The 20365-nt window shown below is 43.7% G+C and overlaps 1 long non-coding RNA gene across 1 annotated transcript; it reads right to left on the reverse strand.

Moving 5' to 3' along the window:
• Positions 1 to 9135: 9135 nt before the first annotated feature.
• LOC103884969 lies at positions 9136 to 20033 on the reverse strand. The gene is made up of 2 exons (XR_002522441.1): positions 19945 to 20033; positions 9136 to 9280 (listed from the first exon to the last, which is right to left on the reverse strand). It is a non-coding gene; the product is annotated as an uncharacterized LOC103884969 (long non-coding RNA).
• Positions 20034 to 20365: the final 332 nt, after the last annotated feature.

Below are 20365 nucleotides of genomic sequence, written 5' to 3' on the forward strand. Positions count from 1 at the left end.
GGGATTACAGGCATGAGCCACCACGCCCTACTTTTTTTTTTTGTGAGACAGAGTCAGAGTCCTGACCCAGGACAGTCTCACTTTTCTCCATTGAGGTAGGGGAGAGGCGAGGCCATAAAGAGGGCAATGAGATAAGGATAGGAGGCAGCAGAGGATTTCAGGGTGTGGACTTTAGAGTCGCACTGTCTGGGTCTGGGTCCAGCTCGGCCTCTTATCAGCTGTGTGACTTTGAGCAAGTTACCTAACCTCTCCACGCCTCATTCCCCCAAGTGAAAATTGAGAATAACGATGGTACTAAGTCATAAGGTTGTTGTGAGAATTAAACAAGTTTATAAGGTGGTTGTGTTCAGCATGCTATGCAAATAAATATTTGCTACTTCTGGAGGAGGCAAAGCAGGAAAACTGCTCTGGTGTAAAGGTGCAGGGCAGATTGGAGGGTGCCTGGGAAGCGGTGTTGTTGTCTGGGCTAAATACCTGAGATTGTTGTCTCATGGCCATAGAAAACTAGGATGCAGACACACAAAGAGTAAGGTTCAGAGTAGAAGTCTAATAGGTTAAAGAGAAGAGCTCTTTGCGGCAGACCGGGGTCCCAGAGAAATGGGTTGCTGCTTCCGCAGTGAAATACAGAGCATTTAATAGATGAGCTCGAGGAGGTGGTGTCTGATTTACATAGGGCACAAAAGATTGGTTGGACCTGGTGCGCCATTTGCATAGGGTGTGAAAAACTGGTTAGGGCTAGGTATGTTAGTTGCATAGGGCATGAAAACCTGGCCACCCTCACCCTGATACTTTATTATGCAGACGGATTCTCCACCTGGCTGGAGCCATGTTTTTTTTGAGACGGAGTCTCGCTCTGTCGCCCAGGCTGGAGTTCAGTGGTGTGATTCCGGCTCACTGCAACCTCCACCTCCCGGGTTCAAGCTATTCTCCTGCCTCAGCTTCTTGAGTAGCTGGGATCACAGGCACCCACCACCACACCCGGCTAATTTTTGTATTTTTGGTAGAGATGGGGTTTCGCCTTGTTGGCCAGGCTGGTCTTGAATTCCTGACCTCAGGTGATCCACTTGCCTCGGCCTCCCAAAGTGCTGGGATTACAGGCCTTTGCCACCGCGCCTGGCTGCCTGTTTCTTTACTGTACACATGGTGACGAAAGGAAGACGGAGCTTCTATGTCGAATATACCTGGACCCCAGGTAGCCCTTTTCTATTGGCACAGCAGCCGGTGTTCACCGGTGCAAGCTTCCAGCTTGCTTTTATCTATGTTAACAGCTCGATTTTTCAGGTTACTTTTTGTTAGAAAATAAATAATTTTGGGGTCTGTTTTTGTTCAAAGGGAAATTCCGGCCAGGCAAGGTGGCTCAAGCCTGTAATCTCAGCACTTTGGGAGGCCGAGGTGGGCGGATTGCCTGAGCTCAAGAGTTGCAAACCAGCTTGGGCAACATGGCGAAACCTGGTTTCTACTAAAAGGAAAAAAAAATTAGCCGGGTGTGGTGGCGGGTGCCTGTAATCCCAATTACTCGGGAGACTGAGGGAGGAGAACTTGAACTCGGGAGGCGGAGGTTTCCATGAGCGGAGATTGCCCCATTGCACTCCACCCTGGGCGAGAGAGCGAGACTCTGTCTCAAAAACAAAAACAAAAAAGGCTGGATGCGGTGACTCACGTCTGTAATCCCAGCACTTTGGGAGGCCGAGGCAGGCGGATCACGAGGTCAGGAGATCGAGACTATCTTGGCTAAAGCGGTGAAACCCCATCTCTACTAAAAATACAAAAAAAAAAAAAAAAAAAAAAATTAGCGGGGCGTGGTGGCGGGCGCCTGTAGTCCCAGCTACTCGGGAGGCTGAAGCAGGGAAATTGCTTGAACCCGGGAGGTGGAGCTTGCAGTGAGCCGAGATCGCGCCACTGCACTCCAGCCTGGGCCACAGAGGGAGACTCTGTCTCACAAAAAAAGAAAAAAAAAGAAAAAAAAATGGAGGTTCTGCCGAGGGCTCTGTTGCCCTTACTATCTGCTTTGATAATTTCTTTCTAGCTCCTGTATCACCTGGTCAGGGACCTCTGGGTCCTCTCACCACCTTCACGGCGTCACAGAGGGCCCGAGGCAGGTGGCCTCTGGAGGGCCCCCCAGACCCTAAGCAAGAAACCCAAGTCTGGGGAGTGGAAGCGTCCTTTTCACCAGACTTAGCAGTGTCCTCCGTCTTTTTCTCTGTGGTTTATATTGTTGGTGTTTTAAATGTAAAGACGTTTTTCCTGATTATGAAGGTCCGGAGTAACTGCAGCACTATTTGTAATAGCTAAAAATTGGGAACAACCTAAATGAATCATTCCCATAAATGTTCATTTCCCCATAAGGGAATGAACAAGCTAATTATGGGATATTTGTTTGAGAAATACTCCACAGCAGTTAAAATAAATGAATTGGTTCAATACAGAGCATCCTGAGTGGCTCTCAAAAATCTAATGTTTAGTGAAAAAAAGTAAATCACAGTGTGATAAAATTTGTGTAAGTTTTGAAGAACACCAAAAGGAACACTATGGGATGTTTATGAAGGCAGAAACTTCTAGGAAAGTGTGCAAACAGTCCGGGTACCATGGCTCATGCCTGTAATCCCAGCATTTTGGGAGTCTGAGGTGGGCGGATCACTTGAGGTCAGGAGTTTGAGACCAACCAGGCCAGCATGGTGAAACCCCATCTGTACAAAAATACAAAAATTAGCCGGGCGTGCTGGCGTGTGCCTGTAGTCTCAGGTACTTGAGAGACTGAGGCAGGAGAATTGCTTGAATCCAGGAGGTAGAGGTTGCAGTGAGCCAAGATCATGCCATTGCGCTACAGCGAGACTCTGTCTCAAAAAAGAAAAGTGTGCAAACACAGACTAGATGGCTGCATGCTGAAGAAGAGAGGGGTCTGGGATGGGGAGCAAAGAAGACTGAAACTCCATCAATGATATTCTATTCCTTTATTAGATATCTGAAGTGGAAACAACAGTTAATTCTGGGTAGGGGAGTCATTATTTTTCTGTTTAAAACTTTCCCCTATTAAAAATTTTTTCATGCCCATATTAGAAAATTTAGAAAATACGTTTATTTTTATTTATTTATTTATTTATTTATTTTGAGACAGAGTCTTGCTCTGTCGCCCAGGCTGGAGTGCAGTGGTGTGATGTTGGCTCACTGCAAGCTCCACCCCTGGGTTCATGCCATTCTTCTGCCTCAGCCTCCCCAGTAGCTAGGACTACAGGCGCCTGCCACCACGCCCGGCTACTTTTTGTATTTTTTTTTTTTTTTTTTTTTTTTTTTTTTTTTAGTAGAGACAGGATTTTACCATGTTAGCCAGGATGGTCTCGATCTCCTGACCTTGTGATCCACCTGCCTCGGCCTCCCAAAGTGCTGGGATTACAGGCATGAGCCACTGTGCCCGGCCTATTTTTATTTTTTTTTATACTTTAAGTTCTAGAATACATGTGCAGAAAGTATAGGTTTGTTACATAGGTATACATGTGCCATGGTGGTTTGCTGCACCTATCAATCCGTCATCTACATTAGGTATTTCTCCTAATGCTATCCCTCCCCTAGTCCCCCATATCCCGACAGGCCCTGGTGTGTGATGTTCCCCTCCCTGTGCCCATGTGTTCTCATTATTCACCTCCCACTTATGAGTGAGAACATGTGGTGTTTGGTTTTCTGTTCCTGTGTTAGTTTGCTGAGAATGATGGTTTCCAGTTTCATCCATGTCCCTGCAAAGGACATGAACTCATCCTTTTTTATGGCTGCATAGTATTCCATGGTGCATATATGCCACATTTTCCTTATCCAGTCTATCATTGATGGGCATTTGGGTTGGTTCCAAGTCTTTGCTATTGTGAACAGTGCTACAATTATAAAAAAAGGGGCTGGGCGAGGTGGCTCATGCCTGTAATCCCCACACTTTGAGAGGCCGAGGTGGGTGGATCACCTGAGGTCAGGAGTTTGAGACCAGCCTGGCCAACATAGTGAAACCCCATCTCTACTGAAAATACAAGAACAAAAAAAAATTTATCCAGGCATGGTGGCAGGCACCTGTAATCCCAGCTACTTGGGAGGCTGGGGAGGAGAATCGCTTGAACTTGGAAGGCAGAGGTAGCAGTGAGCCAAGATCGTGCCATTGCACTGCAACCTGGCAACAAGGGCGAGGCTGTGTCTCAAAAAAAAAGAAAAAAGGAAAAGAAAAGAAAAAAGCATAAAAAGTAAGTAACTAGCATTCAGATGTAATGACCATCATCATTTTTTTCTGCTGTGATGTGTGTAGATGTGCGTTTGAAATTGTAGTGTGTATATAGTTTCGTAAAATGCTTTTAAAAACGTAATGTATTATATTTTCCTATGTTAAATGTTCTATAAATGCATGCTTATCAGCAGCTACAAAATAGTTCATCTTCTGTACACACCGAAATTTATTCTATCATTTTTCTATAGGTAGATATACAAACTGTTTCCAACCTTTTGTCACTGTAAATAATGGGCTGTGAACATTGTACATTTCTGATTATTTCCTTAAGATATATTTCTCTCTACATATTTTTATATAGATATATTTATATTTAATATTATATTTGATATATATTTTTTCTCTATATATTTCTATATTACTAGGAAGAAATGCTGGCCAGACAGGTTCAAAATGTATGGGCATTTTTAAGGCAATTGATACGCATTGTCGGACTGGTTTCCCAAAAGGTTGAATCAATTTAAGCTTCTTTAGTTGGGTATCAAGTCGCCTGAACTCACCCCACCTCTATAGCAAATTTGTTTTTCCTGGGCCTCTGGGCTTATTTTCTTTTGGATTTCCTCTAGCAGTGGTTCAGACCTCAGGAAGGGAGTGGCTTCTGGCTGGAGAACAGGCTTGGTGGGCGATTTCCCTAATATTTGCTCCTGTGGGAACCTCAGAGCCAACCCCCTCCCTCCCATGATTTCAGTCACTTCCAGTCATTAGGTTGAAGGCCTGTCTTGTTACTGCTCACCATCTCCTACGCTGTGGCTAACACATGTACTGGAGTCCTTCAGAGAGGAAAGACAACCCGTTATTTGGTAGTTTGCTGTCTTATAGGAAGCTAAGGACAATACTCAGCAAAAACACAAATTCACCCTAAGTGACTGTCCCTTTCTAACTGTCATAATCCAGCCCTGATGGTCACTGTCACTGGCAAAAATCCTTTCCAAATGGGAACACTGCTCCCTATCTGAAATTGATTCTAGTTAAGGGGCCACTGATGAGTATCATCTGGCTCAGCAGGAGAACGAATGGGTTAGTCTTGGTCTGTTAACATTTACAGATATTTGTTATCACCCATATTCCAGGGAATTTGTTGACATAAGCCCCAACTATTTTGAAAGAGCATTCCACCTTGGGATACTGTACTGCTTTTAAATTTGTGTCTGTATAAGGCAGTAATTATTTGCACATTCAATGGTAAGATTTCCATCCATTCAACATTTAAAGTAAAAAAGTAGCTGCCTCCCACTGTTCTCGGGATAAATAGCTACAACCTCACCATGAGCCACAAGCCTGTCTGGTTTCCTCTCATGAGAACGTTCCTCTCCCGCCTCCTCGACTTTCTTTCTGGCTCTCAAACACAGCACATTCCCCCAGCCTTGGGGTCTTGGCATGTGCGATTTCCTTTGCCTACAGTGGTCTCCTTCCTCCTAGAAATTGCTCCTGACTCAGCAGATTCCACTCCAGCACCCTCCTTTGCCCAGTCTTATTAGAATCCTTTAGAGGAACTCCAAAACCCCATCTGCAGGCAAGGCTTCCCTGATGCCCCAGACGAAGTCTGGACTCTGGTTTATATTATCACAGCATCTGGTGGTTTTGCTTGTGGTGCTTTGCAATTTGTAATTCTATGTTTATCTGTGTCATCAGAGTTGAATGTCTGTCTCTCTCATTGGTATATGAGGGCTAGGCAGGAAGGGACAGCTTTTTCTTATCACCAAAAGCTCGTGGCCACCAGCACAATGCTGACCAGATAGGTGCTGAATTGATGCTTGCAAATGAGTAAATGGATATTGACATGCTGCAGCTGATGGCTGGGGTGGGGTTAGTGGGGTGACTGAGTGTCCTGGCATGCAGTGTTTTTTCTATTTTATTTTTATTTTTTGCAGGGGGTTACATTATTTCTCATGCCATATAAGAGTGCCTCTCAGGGTGGAGACTTTTTTTTTGAGATAGAGTCTCGTTCTGTCGCCCAGGCTGGAGTGCAGTGGTGCGATCTCGGCTCACTGCACGCTCTATCTCCCAGGTTCAAGCAATTCTCTGCCTCAGCCTCCTGAGTAACTGGGATTACAGGTGTGCACCACCAGGCCCAGCTAATTTTTCTATTTTTAGTAGAGATGGGGTTTCACCATCTTGGCCAGGCTAGTTTAGGATAATATCTTACATTTTCTTCATCCTAAGACACCACTGACTTTAAGATGATCATCATTTAATAATAACTTTTCAGTGAAAAAAATCCAAACCAGACCAAATAAATCAATAAATAAGATAAAACGCCTCACTATAGCTCCTGCATGTTGATTTTAAAACACATGTTGATTGTAAAACATACCCAATTTCCAGGCATGTTAACATGTTAAAAAAAAAAGAACATCTTTAGAATTTAGACAAAACGTGGCAATGCCTACCAAAAAGGATGACTGTCCAAAGAGATGATGCATGTTCATCATTTTGCCACGTGCCTGGTATACCTGAAGCATTTGTTACTGTGAATGCTATCTTTTCCTTTGAAAGGGTTCACTTGTTTTCAGTCTGTGGGTTGTGTATTCCCAAGGACGTTAAAAGGCTCATGCCTTCTATTTCTTTATAAATTCCATCTCCCCTGCCCCCGCCCAGTATTTGGTAAGCTGTGGTGAACACACCGTAGATGTCAGTAGTGGAGACTGATGGAGGTATCCGTGCCTTGAAGAGAAAGGCTGTTTCGGACCCTGCTTCCTGCTAGGGAGGAGTGAAGGGAAAGAAGCCAAAAAGTGGGGAACTGGCTTTCCTCAGACCGTCTGTGCTCAGGATCTGGCTCCTTTGCTAAACAATCAAGGGAAGAAAAGCCCCCTGTTTGGTGGGACTGCATTCTCTGTTGTGGTCAGGATGTTATTGTTGTCTTTTCTGTGTTTTCACGGAATAACATTACAGCATGTTTATTCTCAGAGATCTTTGTTGGCTGTTTCCAGTCCCACTGCCACTGCCTGGCCCAGGCCTTCATGACTTCTTGCTTGTCCCATGCAGTTGCCTCCCAGAGAGTTTCCTGCTGGTAGACATTCCTCTCTGCAGCCAGCCCGATTTAATTCAGACAAGATCGGGCGTGTTCGGGGTGATACGGCAGTAGACTGACCCAATTTAATTCAATTCCATACAAATGAGCGAGGTACTGTGGCTGGGTTCATCATCTAAGTTGTGAAGATGCTCATCTCGCTCCCCTGGTCTCTTGCAGAGACTGGTTAAGCTGCAAATGCTGGTAGCCACAGAAAGCATTATTCTCATGAACATGTAGAGAGTAAAGTACGGTCTGGTGAACAAAGCTTTGCTTTCTGAAGTTGGGTCTCATTCCAACATCCTTGTGTTCCTTCTCTTCTCAGCCTTGATTTGTTCCTGACTTCCTGCCCAGCCTCAGGGTCTTGATTTGGTCAAGCCTCAGTTGCCTCTGATTTCTGGAAAAATCTCCTTTGCTTTTACCTCACTCAGCACACTGTCTAGGCTTCCCACACAGCACATGATTCCATTTTCCTATTTTGGAATATACTCAGACAAGCACAAAGCTGATTTCTTTTCTAGACTATAAACTCCTTGAGAGCAGGAGCTCCATCTCATTTACCTTTACATTGTAGTTTTTACATGGAGCATGCATAAAATGAGGAAGTTGCTTAATGGTGACTGAAACATCAAAAGGAATGTATTATAGGGTTTCAACTCAGGTGCTAAAAAGCAGTAACAAGATATTTCTTTTTTTTTCTTTTTCTTCTTCTTTTTTTTTTTTTTTTTTTTTTTTGAGATGGAGTTTCCCTCTTGTTGCCCAGGCTGCAGTGCAATGGCACAATCTCGGCTCACTGCAACCTCCGCCTCCCCGGTTCAAGCAATTCTCCTGCCTCAGCCTCCTGAGTAGCTGGGATTACAGGCATGCGCTACCATGCCCGGCTAATTTTGTCTTTTTAGTAGAGATGGGGTTTCTCCCTGTTGGTTAGGCTGGTCTCAAACTCCCAACTTCAGGTGACCCACCCGCCTTCGCCTCCCAAAGTGCTGGGATTACAGCCGTGAACCACCGCGCCCAACCGTAACAAGGTATTTCTTACATGTCCCATAAATTAAATCTGGGGAAAAAGCGATCCCTACACAGTGAAGGGATCTTTCTTTTGCAACAATCATTTCTTTTTTTGTGTGTTCTTCCTTTGAACTAATGTAATGGTGCAAAGGGGCCTTTCTTTTCTCTGATGGACAGAGGAGGGATGTATATACTGTCAGATATACTATTTTAGCAATGCATCCATTCATGCATGTATCCAGTGCTCAGAATGCAGCCAGTATATATTTTAAAACCAACACTGGTGCTTTATGAAGGGTGGGTTGAATTCAGACGTAGGCGCAAGGAGGCAAAGGCAGGATCAGCTATGCCTTGGTGACCTGGACTTAGGTCCCAGATGGGTGAGGCCAAGCCTCACTGCCTTCTCAGCGGTGGTTCCCGGGGCACAGTGTGAGAATGCTAAACAGCCTCACCCTTCAGAACTACCAGCTTTCAAGAAAACAGGTAGCACAGAGAATGTTCCCTAAGCCAATGACCTTGTGGCATCTGGAAGCGGAAATTCAGTGTTTCAGGGTGCGCTAACAAAATAACTCGATAAGCAACGTAGCCTGTTGGGGTTTCCGTGTTACATTTTATGGATTCCTCAAGTTTTAGGTGATTTTTTTGAAAATAATAATTTATAGCACATTTAAAACTTATGTATGAATGTAATTTCTAAATCCAATTTCTTCTTTTTTTTTCAGTAACCAAATTAGATTGCCATCTTTATCTCGTGGCAGGCATGTGTTTCCACGTACAAATAGTCACCCAACAAAAAACGATTTGGTTTTACTGCCTGATAGATGATTTCCAGATTTTTGAAAATTATCAAAAAGTCAAAATAGCAATTTAAAATTTTTTTAAATGTGGAAAAACCTTTGTAAATATTTGAATAGGCTCAGGGGTCAATGGATGTGGGTTTCAACCTCGGTGTGGAGTGGATTGAACTTCATGGTCTTGAGCATCTTTCCTCCTCTCAGTATCTGCCTCTGCAGATATAAAACAGAAATGAAGATGACAGACAGCCCCTACACACTGAAAGGATGTGAAGTAAATAAAATAATGCATGGAAACATATCCTTAGACCAACGGTCACTTTTAAGTTTGAATTAAATCATGATCGTAAGTTGTCTTAGGTGCTGTTCTCTCTGCATAGATCCCTTATAAAAGATTTCTTTCTCAGTGACAGATGATGAGTAGCTCATCTGTCAAAAACTATTCTGTAAAATTCATTTATCTTTCCATCCTTCTCTGCATTATTGCCTTTATTTTTCAGGCACTGCAAAAGTGGCCTCATTTTCAATGGCAGGCGTTACTAGAGGGGTCATCCTGTCTGTGTGTGTTCCATGTCACCCCTACCTGCTGGTAGCTGTGAGTGGGTCCCCAGTGCTGGAGACATGGTTTTCTCTTCTCGGTGCTGGCCTCACGGGTAATGGTAAGCCCTAGAATTGCTCCAAGGCAAAGAGGTTTTAGGGCAAGACACTCTCTAGTCTAATTTTTCTTGCATTATTTCTACTGGATGCTAACAGAAACCAACAGGTGAGTAACCTCTTATCAACCTTTGGGAAATGCCTACCTGGTTTCCTAGGTAGAAGCTATTCGATGAGAAATGTCATTCTGTAGTTCTTTCTGAGTTTTGCGATTTTTATCACAGCCAAGTTATTTGCCTTAAGGACTTTTCCAAACCCATTACTTTCCTATAAAATATCCTCAATTGAAATAATACACTTCTCATTATGTAGTTACTTTCATTGCTGGAGACTCAAAAATACTTGAAAAATCTTTTAGACTCCTCTTCAAAGACTATTTTTACCATTGTAAAATTTACATATGGTGATATATAGCAACTGTTTTAATAGCTTACAGCCATATTAATAAAATCTAGACATAATAAGACAAAAAGGACTCTATATCTCAATGATAGCACAGTGCTTGCTTAGAAATGCTGAGTAATCACTCTGGCTGGAAGTGGAGCAGCAAAGGCATTATTTGAAGAGCATTATATGATGCCTAATGACCTAGAGAAAGTATGACCAAGCTTTCTATCTAATTGGAAAAAACCCTTCCTTCTGATTGGGTTTGTGGGGACAATGCTGCTGAATGCCACATTTTCTCATTTGCCTTTTTCTTTTTATTTATTTATGTATTTATTTATTTTATTTTACTTTAAGTTCTAGGGTACATGTGCACAACGTGCAGGTTTGTTACATTTGTATACGTGTGCCATGTTGGTGTGCTGCACCCATTAACTCATCATTTACATTAGGTATATCTCCTAATGCTATCCCTCCGCTCTCCCCTCTCCTCACAATAGGCCCCGGTGTGTGATGTTCCCCTTCCTGTGCTTCAGCAAAATCAATGTGCCTTTTTCTTACACTTACATAAAGGATGCCGGCTTTAGGGTAGATCTCATATAATCACTGGTGAAGTTTTGCATCTCAACCCCTTCCTCCTAGACTGCAAAGCCCATCTTTGAAGGGTTCCAACCTTATCTACCCAGAGGTCTGCTTAATCCATTGGAGCGGCCAACCTTGCAGGGGGTGTGATATGAGGGCTAACCTAGCCTAATGCGTTATCACTCTAGCCTCGCCAAAAACCCACTACCATCATTCAAAATAATCCTTTGTAAATTTCAGCACTGGTATGGTTTGGATATGTGTCCCCACCCAAACCTCATGTTGAGTCATAATCCCCAGTGTTGGCGGTGGGGCTTGGTGGGAGGTGACTGGATCATGGGGGCAGATGTCTCATGAATGGTTTAGTAGCATCTTCTTGGTACTGCCCTCAGGATAGTGAGTGAGTTCTCATGAGATTGGCTCATTGAAAATTGTGTGACATCTCCTCACCCGCTCTCTTACTCTTGCTCTGGCCATGTGAGGTGCCTGGTCCCACTTCAGCTTCTGCCATGATTGCAAGTTTTCTGAGGCCTTCCCCGAAGCTCAGCAGATGCCAGCGTCATTCTGCCTGTACAGCCTGCAGAACCGTGAGCCACTTAAACTTTTTTTTCATTACAAATTACCCGGTCTCAGGTATTTCTTTATACCAATGCAGGAATGGACTAATACAAGCACATTTTCTTTAATATATTTAAAATTGTGACACCTGTAATCCCAGCACTTTGGGAGGCCGAGGCAAGTGGATCACCTGAGGTCAGGAGTTCAAGACCAGCCTGGCCAATATGGTGAAACCCTATCTCTACTAAAAATTCAAAACAATTGGCTGGGCATGGTGGTGGGTGCCTGTAATCCCAGCTACTTGGGAGGCTGAGGCAGGAGAATCGCTTGAACCTAGGTGGTGGACGTTGCAGTGAGCCGAGATTGCACCATTGCACTTCAGCCTGGGCAACAAGAGTGAAACTCCGTCTCAAAAAAAAAAAAATTGTGTTATAGCAAGTCATTTTTTAGTATTACATGTAAATAGAGGAAACTATTTGCTCTATGTGAGTGTATGCTGCTATACTATATTGTTAGAAAAGGAACCTCCACAAGGACTTGCTCTAGCAACATGGGCTTTTCTAGAACCAATATTTTTTACTTAAAAATAGTTGATAAGTCAATGTTTAATTCCATCCATCCTTCCCCCAGGGGAAAGACTTCCTGGGCATTAAGAATATTTTGTAATGGCCAGGCGTGGTGGCTTACACCTGGCCTGTAATCTCAGCACTTTGGGAGGCCGAGGCGGACGGATCACGAGGTCAGGTGATCGAGACCATCCTGGCTCACACGGTGAAACCCTGTCTCTACTAAAAATACAAAAAAATTAGCCAGGCCTGGTGGCAGGAGCCTGTAGTCCCAGCTACTCGGGAGGCTGAGGCAGGAGAATGACCTGAACCCAGGAGGCGGAGCTTGCAGTGAGCCAAGATTGCACCACTGCACTCCAGCCTGGACGAAAGAGCGAGACTCCATCTCCAAAAAAAAAGAATATTTTGTAATTACATAGTTATTTTATGCTTAGGATGTCAGTGCCTGAAATAATTCATTCCAATAGAGAAAGAATGTTTCCTTTCAACTTTAGCAGTAAATTATGATTTTTACTTAAGATTGAAATCAAGTTGATGATAATTGTGTGGCTGAAATACCTAGAGTCTTTTATGTTTTTTACCATGCATTTTAACAAAGGATTTATATTGGTCTTACTATTGTCCAACTGGTATATATACATGTTTAGTTAGTATTTATTTATTTAGAGACAGAGTCTTCCTCTGTCACCCAGGCTGCAGTGCAGTAGCCTGATCTTGGCTCACTGCAACCTCCGCCTTCCAGGTTCAAGCGATTCTCTTGCCTCAGTCTCCTGAGTAGCTGGGACTACATGTGTGCGCCACCACGCCTGGCTAATTTTTGTATTTTTAGTATAGATGAGGTTTCACCATGTTGGTCAGGCTGGTCTTGAACTCCTGACTTTGTGATCCGCCCACCTTGGCCTCCCAAAGTGCTGGGATTACAGGCATGAGCCACCGTGCCTGGTCTGGTATATTTTTACCCAAGGACTAGATTATTCGTTGCTAGTGGGTAAGGAAAACAACTTAAAGTTCCTTTGCAAGTTGTCTTTCAGCACATGGAGAGGTGGGAGTGCAGCCCATACTTATCGTAGGGGATAAGCCAGATGTCTGGCACTGAAATGGAACATCTGTCAGCATTTGATTGTGTCATAGACAATGCCCTTGCCACACCTGTACGTTAATGCTTGAAGAAAAACTGTGACGTGTATTTAATGGAATGTAGGTGTGCCAAATGAAAACAAAAATTTAAGGATTCTGGAGATCATATTTATACTTGTGTTACTATTTCTCTTTTTGAAATGTGTGTGAAGGAATTAACAATTATATAGTAATATAAAAATTATCCTGTGGGCCGGGCGCAGTGGCTCATGCCTGTAATCCCAGCACTTTGGGAGGCCAAGGTGGGTGGATCACGAGGTCAGGAGATCGAGACCATCCTGGCTAACACGGTGAAACCCTATCTCTACTAAAAATACAAAAAAATTAGCCGGGCATGGTGGCGGTCGCCTGTAGTCCCAGCTACTTGGGAGGCTGAGGCAGGAGAATGGCGTGAACCTGGGAGGCGGAGCTTACAGTGAGCTGAGATCGTGCCACTGCGCTTCAGCCTGGGCGACATAGCAAGACTCCACCTCAAAAAAAAAAAAAAAAGAAAATTATCCTGTGAATGCACCCAGTAATATGACATATAATTTGACAACCAGTGGTGATAAATAATTGCTCTAAGTTTCTTCAGTTTTTTTTTTTTTTTAAGATTTCCTTCCTACCAGTATTCTGTCTGTGAGACACCAGATGTTCTATAAGCCTGTGGTCTATGGTAGCATTTCCCCAGAGGATTATTCTTCTCAGAACTCTAGTGTCTCATGAAATGGTATGTTAATAGTTATTTCATGAAAAAAGGAGATATGTATTCATGCAGACGATTGATGGTTTGACTTAACAATTTTTGTACTTTACAGTGGGTTTATGAAGGTATTAAATGCATTTTTGACTCAATGTTATTTTCAATTTATGATTGGTTTAATAGGACATAACCCCATCATCACTTCAAGAGCATCTCTCTCTGTCTCTCTGTGTATATATATATGTATATGTGTGTGTGTGTGTATATATATCTCTCTCTCTCACAAAAAGACTTATTATAGGGAATTGGTTTGTGTGATTATGGAGGCTAGCAAGTCCCAAATTTGTGATATGAGCTGTCAGGTTCAAGACCCAGGAGAGCCAATGGTGCAGATGAAGTTCAGAGGCAGTTTACTGAAGAATTCCCTCTTGCTTTGGGAGGCCAGTCTTTTCGTTCTGTTCAGGCTGCTTGAATGAGACCCACCACATTATGGAGAGCAAGCGCTTTACTCAAAGTTCACGAACTTAAATGTTAATCTCATCCAAAAACACTCTTCAAGTTGGCACATAAAATTAACCATCACACTGGCGAAAAACAAGGGGTGGTGGGAGTGGGAGGGAGAGAAATACGGCATGTTATGCACATGACAGTCTCCTCATGGAGGGGGAATCACAATACACATGAACATAAAGGCCCTGAGAAGTCCTGCAGTGAATATGTCTTTTTATATTTGTATAACCCCATCTTTCCCAAATTTATTTGCTCATGGAAACTCCCCCACCCCCAATGTTTTTTCTGTGAAAATGTATTACCATTGTGCTGGATTACTAGTGTTCAGAGGAACACAGGTAAAAAAACTGGTCTATAGGACACTATCTGTTCAGGCAACTGGATCATTTGGAGATAAAATTGATAATATGAGCTTCATTAACTGAACCTAGTAGCCTAGATGGGTATTTATCCATTTAATGTATTGGCTATATACTCAAGTGTAGATAGAGCGTCTCCTGCATGAGATTACACACACGGCGGGTAACGTATGAAACACTAGTGCACTTATGAGTATCATCACCACGAACACAAAATAAGCATCTGAGAAAGATGCCAAAATAAAGGGAACCATAAGTAAAGAAAAACAACATCACCACTTGCATATTCATAGGCTTATGATGTATATATTTTTTAACTTAAGGAGATAACAAAGCATCTTTAATCCTATCATCCTGGAAAACCTGAGTATCTCAATGCAGAAAGGCATGAAAATATCGTATTATTTGATAAAAATTTTCTGAAGCCTACATCCAAGTATGTAACAATCCTAGGTAATCACTGAAACTCTCAAGCTGTATAACTTTATATGAAAACAAATGGTAAATTTGTACAGTTAATTCTTGGATGATTATCACATTGAGATAGTAATCATTTCACCATGAATGTTACTAGGTTGGTGCAAAAGTAATTGTGTTTTTTGCCATTTGAAAGTAATGGCAAAAATCACAATTACTTTTGCATCAACCTAATAACTCCTTTCTGGCTCTTTCTCCTCTATCCATCCCCAGTCATTAACTCTGGCATGTAGCAGCAGAAGAGAGCATTGGAAAGAGTCCAGTGGAGCAGAGAAAGGTGGGGAGTGGACGATCAAGGACAGCCAGGTCTTGATTTGGAAAAGATGCCCGTGGAAAGGACACTCACTGAAAAGGTGACCTGTGTACTAAATAATGAAACATAGATTTTACCCGCCATGAACACGTGTAGAAGCCCTGAAGGCTTTTCAGCCAGGAGTGATGAGAATAGACCGGCATTACAATCATTCTGACATCCACTGAAACATAGGTTAGTGAGTGGGGGTTATGGGAATTTGGGAGAGAGTAAGTCTTAGTATGCTTTTTGGGGTACCTATCCTACCTATCTTATATATTTAATAAGAGCATGGCTTCTCGAGGGCAGGTACATGTGTTTATTTATGGCTGATAAAAGAAAAAGTTCAGCTGAATTAAATTTAAAGGAGCTGGGCTGGGCACAGTGGCTCACACCTGTAATCCCAGCACTTTGGGAGGTTGAGGCAGGAGGATCACTGAGCTCACGGGTTCAAGACCAGCCTGGTCAACATGGTGAAACCCTGTCTCTCCAAAAAGTACAAAAATTAGCCAAGAGTGGTGGCATGCGCCTGTAGTCCCAGCTACTAGAGAGGCTGGAGCAGGAGAATCGCTTGAGCCTGGGAAGTGTAGGTTGCAGTGAGCCAAGATCACGCCACTCCACTTCAGCATGGGCAACAGAGCAAGACCCTGTCTCAAAATAAATAAATAAATTAATTAATTAATTTAAAGGAGTTTAATTGAGCAATGAACAATTCGTGAATTGGGTAGCCTCCTAAGCCAGGGTAGGCTCAGAGACTCCAGCGAAGCCACGTGATAGAAGATTTATGGACAGAAAAAGGAAAGTGATGTACACAAAATGGAAGTGAGGTACAAAACAGCCAGATTGGTTACAGGTCGGCATGTGCTTTATTTAAATGTGGTTCAAACAGTTGGCTACATTTGATTGGCCAAAACTTGTTGAATTGGCACAGGGGTGGGCCAATTCAAACAGATTGTGGGCTATGATCTGTTTACACTTCCATTGGCTATAGTACACAATGTCCCGAACTTAAAATATTTCAGATTGAACTTAAAATATGTAAGGAGGAAGCTTTAGGCTAAACTTGATTAAACACAGTGCAGTCTGTTCTGCTATAATGTGAGCTTTTAGGGCAAAATTTTGCTCAAGTGCAATTTGTAAATAAGGGAATAATGTCAGTACTGAACCCAGTTTTGTGTCCTTCCAAATGTTCTCCGCACCTGCAACCCCCTCTTCCTGGCCAGACAGGCTTTCAGACAGCTCATGCAGCTACCTGGTCTTCCAGCACAGCTGGTTGTCTCATCCTCTCATCCTCCCCTGGGTGTGAGGCCATGGTCAGGCTCTAGAGGCTATGAGAGCGATGACATTCTGTCCAGCTGGACCCTCAGGGGCTCCGGTTTCCCTGGCGTCTATCTAAGGTGGGATGCCACCTGGACATTAGCAGAATTCTTGCACTGTGAGGTAAACCTTAGCAATGTGGGACAGGAGGCAAGAAGAAACTGGCAGGTCGATTGCCCACCTTCCTTCCGCCATATTTCCTGAAATGTAGTAATTCCCTGTGACCTTTCTGGAGATGGCCCACATGACCCAGGGAGCCAGGGCTGTTTTCATAAAACTGTGGCCGTCTTGGTAACACAACTTTAAATTCCTTCCCTCTTCCCCTCATTCATTCCCCTTCCCCCATCACTCCTCCAAACACCCGCCCCCAATAACCTGAAAGTTTTGCCTCAGGGCTGTTTTCCAGAGAAGGAGGTGAAGACGATGTCAGTGTAAGACCGCGGAAGTCATTTCGGTTCATAAGTGATTTTTCTTACACAAGGGAAGCCAGAATAGATCATGGGAGTGGAATTATAACCTTCATCAGGAAGCGGGTAAGCCTCCAACTCAGCGGCTGCCCAAGCAGTAAAGGCCTTTTGGCTGAATTTTGAGAAAATTAAAATGAGGGCCTGTTTCTGGAGCCCCACCTTGAGAGACACAGCTCTCGGCTCGGTTAGATGGGGCTGCCTCTGGGCCCAGATTTGCCACAGTCCCACCGGCCAGGGACCCCTACATTTGCGTTCCTCAGCACTCCTAGCTCTGCTCCTCAGCACTCCCAGCTCTGCTCTAACTGAAGTGTGGCTAACATGTTTACTGTGTTGTTTCTGTGCTTTTTTTGGAGATGGAATCTTGCTTTGTCGCCCAGGCTGGAGTGCAGTGGCACGATCTTGGCTCGCTGACCTCAGCCTGCCGGGTTCAAGCAATTCTCAGTCTCAGCCTCCCGAATAGTTGGGATTACAGGTGCCTGCCACCATGCCCAGCTAATTTTTGTATTTTTAGTGAAGATAGGGTTTCACCATGTTGGCTAGGATGTTCGTGAACTCCTGGCCTCAAGGGATCAACCTGCCTCAGCCTCCCAAAGTTCTGGGAATACAGGCCTAAGTCACCGCACCCAGCCAATGTTTCTGTGCATTTTTAACGGACCAGTGGCAGCCTCCAGCCAGGCTGAGCTGCATGCATGGTGGGTTCCAGTTGCCTCCCCAGGAACTAATTACGGTTTTTGTGAGTACTCTGGTTACAAAGTTGCATAGGTTTGGAGTGGTCTGCCTAATCCTATTTTTCTCGGAAAGGCTGTAATAAGTGTGTGATTTTTGAGAATGTTGAGGTATATTCAGGTATGCCTATGTTGCAATCTAGCAGAAATGTTGGTTTCTCAAGCAGTTGAAAAAAGACCTGTGGAATGAATAAAATGCTTTAAAAATTATTCCTAGGGATATGGAAAGTGACATTCACATGATAGTATGAATATTTTTAAAAACTTTTTGTTTAGAGAGGATTTTAAGCCCTTACATTGTAGCTATTTTTAAAAAAGCAAACATTTCCCCATTGCAGCCGTGTACCACTGGATAATGAGATAAGAATACTGTGATGAATATCTTTCCGTAGCCCCTCTGAATCCACTCCTCTCTCTTTTTCAGTGTGTTCTGTGCCCTGGAAGGCTGGAACTGGAAGGCTGACTACATCAGGGACGACTCTCTTGCTGTAGGGCTTCTTGTTGAGTCCAGCCAATGCCAGACAAATGAGGGAATCCAAAGGTGGGAGAAGAGCGAGGTGGGCCCACTCCTTTGTTTGTTTGTTTGTTTGTTTGTTTTTGAGATGGAATTTTGCTCTTGTTGCCCAGGCTGGAATGCAATGGCTCAGTCTTGGCTCACCGCAACCTCCGTCTCCCGGGTTCAAGCGATTCTCCTGCCTCAGCGTCCTAAGTAGCTGGGATTACAGGCATGCACCACTACGCGGGGCTAATTTTTTTTTTTTTTTTTTTTAGCAGAGACGGGGTTTCTCCATGTTGGTCAGGCTGGTCTCGAACTCCGGACCTCAGGTGATCCGCCTGCCTTGGCCTCCCAAAGTGCTGGGATTACAGGCGTGAGCCACCGTGCCCGGCCTGCCCACTCCTTTGTTAAGCCTCCTGGTCTGTCTGTGCCACCTATTTCCTGCTGGTGAGGCAGGAGAATAGGGTCTGGAGGCAGGGAACCTGAGGCCGACTCACGCTGACTTCCTAGAACTAAATCAAAAGGAAGCCTCCAACTTTCCACACCTAAGTAACAAAATACACGTGGCTACTAACCGCCACCCCCACCCCCCCCCCCCCCCCCACCCCCCGCCCCCCGCCCCATTTTCTGGGTGGCAGAGGGAAAATTGAAAGTATCTCTGGTTGGCTGCTTTCTGCAACCAATCAGACTGATAGCCGCCCAAGTTTTCTTTGCCTAGAGGCGTAACTTTGTAACTTTACTTGCGTCTCTGACTGGTTGCTTTCCACAACCAATCAGATGCTTGCATAGGGTCTAACCTTTGTAACTTCACTTCAGCCTCTGATTGGTTACCTTTTGCAACCAGTCAGATGATTGCCGGCCATTACTTTATCTACGTAGGGTGTACATCAAGTAAGGAATGGGAAACTTCGAGGGTATTTAAACCCCAGAAAATTCTGTAAAGGGTCGCCTGAGCCCTTATGCTCGGGCTGCCCCCACACTGAGGAGTGTACTTTTATTTTCAATACATCTCTGCTTTTGTTGCTTCATGCTTTCCTTGCTTTGTGCGTTTTGTCCAATTCTTTGTTCAAGATGCGGGTAACCTGGACACCCACTGGTGACGCTGGGACCCTGACTAGGAACACCTTTCTTTGAAGGTTTGTGTATTTTCTAACCTTCAGCAGATGAATGAGTGAGGCAACTTCAGTAATCCTTGTCATGTTCATTCTCTGTACAGGAAGCATGTAGTTAGAAATTAATAACTGGGGAAATGGGAGATATTTCATTCTGCCTTCAAAGAACAGTAGAGTATCTCTTCCTTGGCAAATGTGTAACCATAAAACATTATAAAATGCATTTGAAAAAGTGCCACTTAAAACATAAGTCAATCTGTTTTTCAATGATTCAGAATATACGTTAGTAGCCCGCAGTGTCTCAGGAGTCATGGTTATGACTAATTGTACTAAATTGTGTGGAAAGTCTGGTTCATGGGATATAGAGAACAGAATTTTCTATATTTTGGGTGTGCTAATCCTGCATGTCTACTGTAAAAATCCCTTATGAACACTGTTAAATTATAATAAAACAGGGACCCAGCAAAATGACCCCATCAAAAGTTCTGTACTTTTAAAATAAAATCAGAAGTATTATCAAATGTCTCCTACATTCCAGACACTATTATGGTTTGCTTACCATATTTCCTTTCATCTTCAGGACAACCCAACAAAGTGGATTTTATCATCTCTCTTTTGTAGATGAAGGAACGGGCTCAGAGAAGTCACAGGTCCAAGGTCACACACCCAGTAAGGGGCAAAGCCTGGATTAGAGGGTGGGCCTGTTTGGTTCCAAAGTTCATTCCCTTTCATGAGACCAACCGCCATTTCGAAGATCATCAAAAGGGAATTCTAGAACTCAGAACTTTTTGGCTTTTCTGAGCTTTCCCGGTTTTGAGTGATCCTGAATAGGTGCATCCCAGCAGAATGTGGAAGCGAGTCCTCTTTCCGTTCTTCTAGAGAAGCCGATTCTTATGATTCAGGCATCGCTGTGTCATTACCCACTGCAATGGCATAACCTACCGAGATTAGCTGGCAAGACAATCCTTCACGGTGATGGC

The sequence above is a fragment of the Papio anubis genome, chromosome 5, assembly GCF_008728515.1.
Source record: "Papio anubis isolate 15944 chromosome 5, Panubis1.0, whole genome shotgun sequence".
NCBI lineage: Eukaryota > Metazoa > Chordata > Mammalia > Primates > Cercopithecidae > Papio > Papio anubis.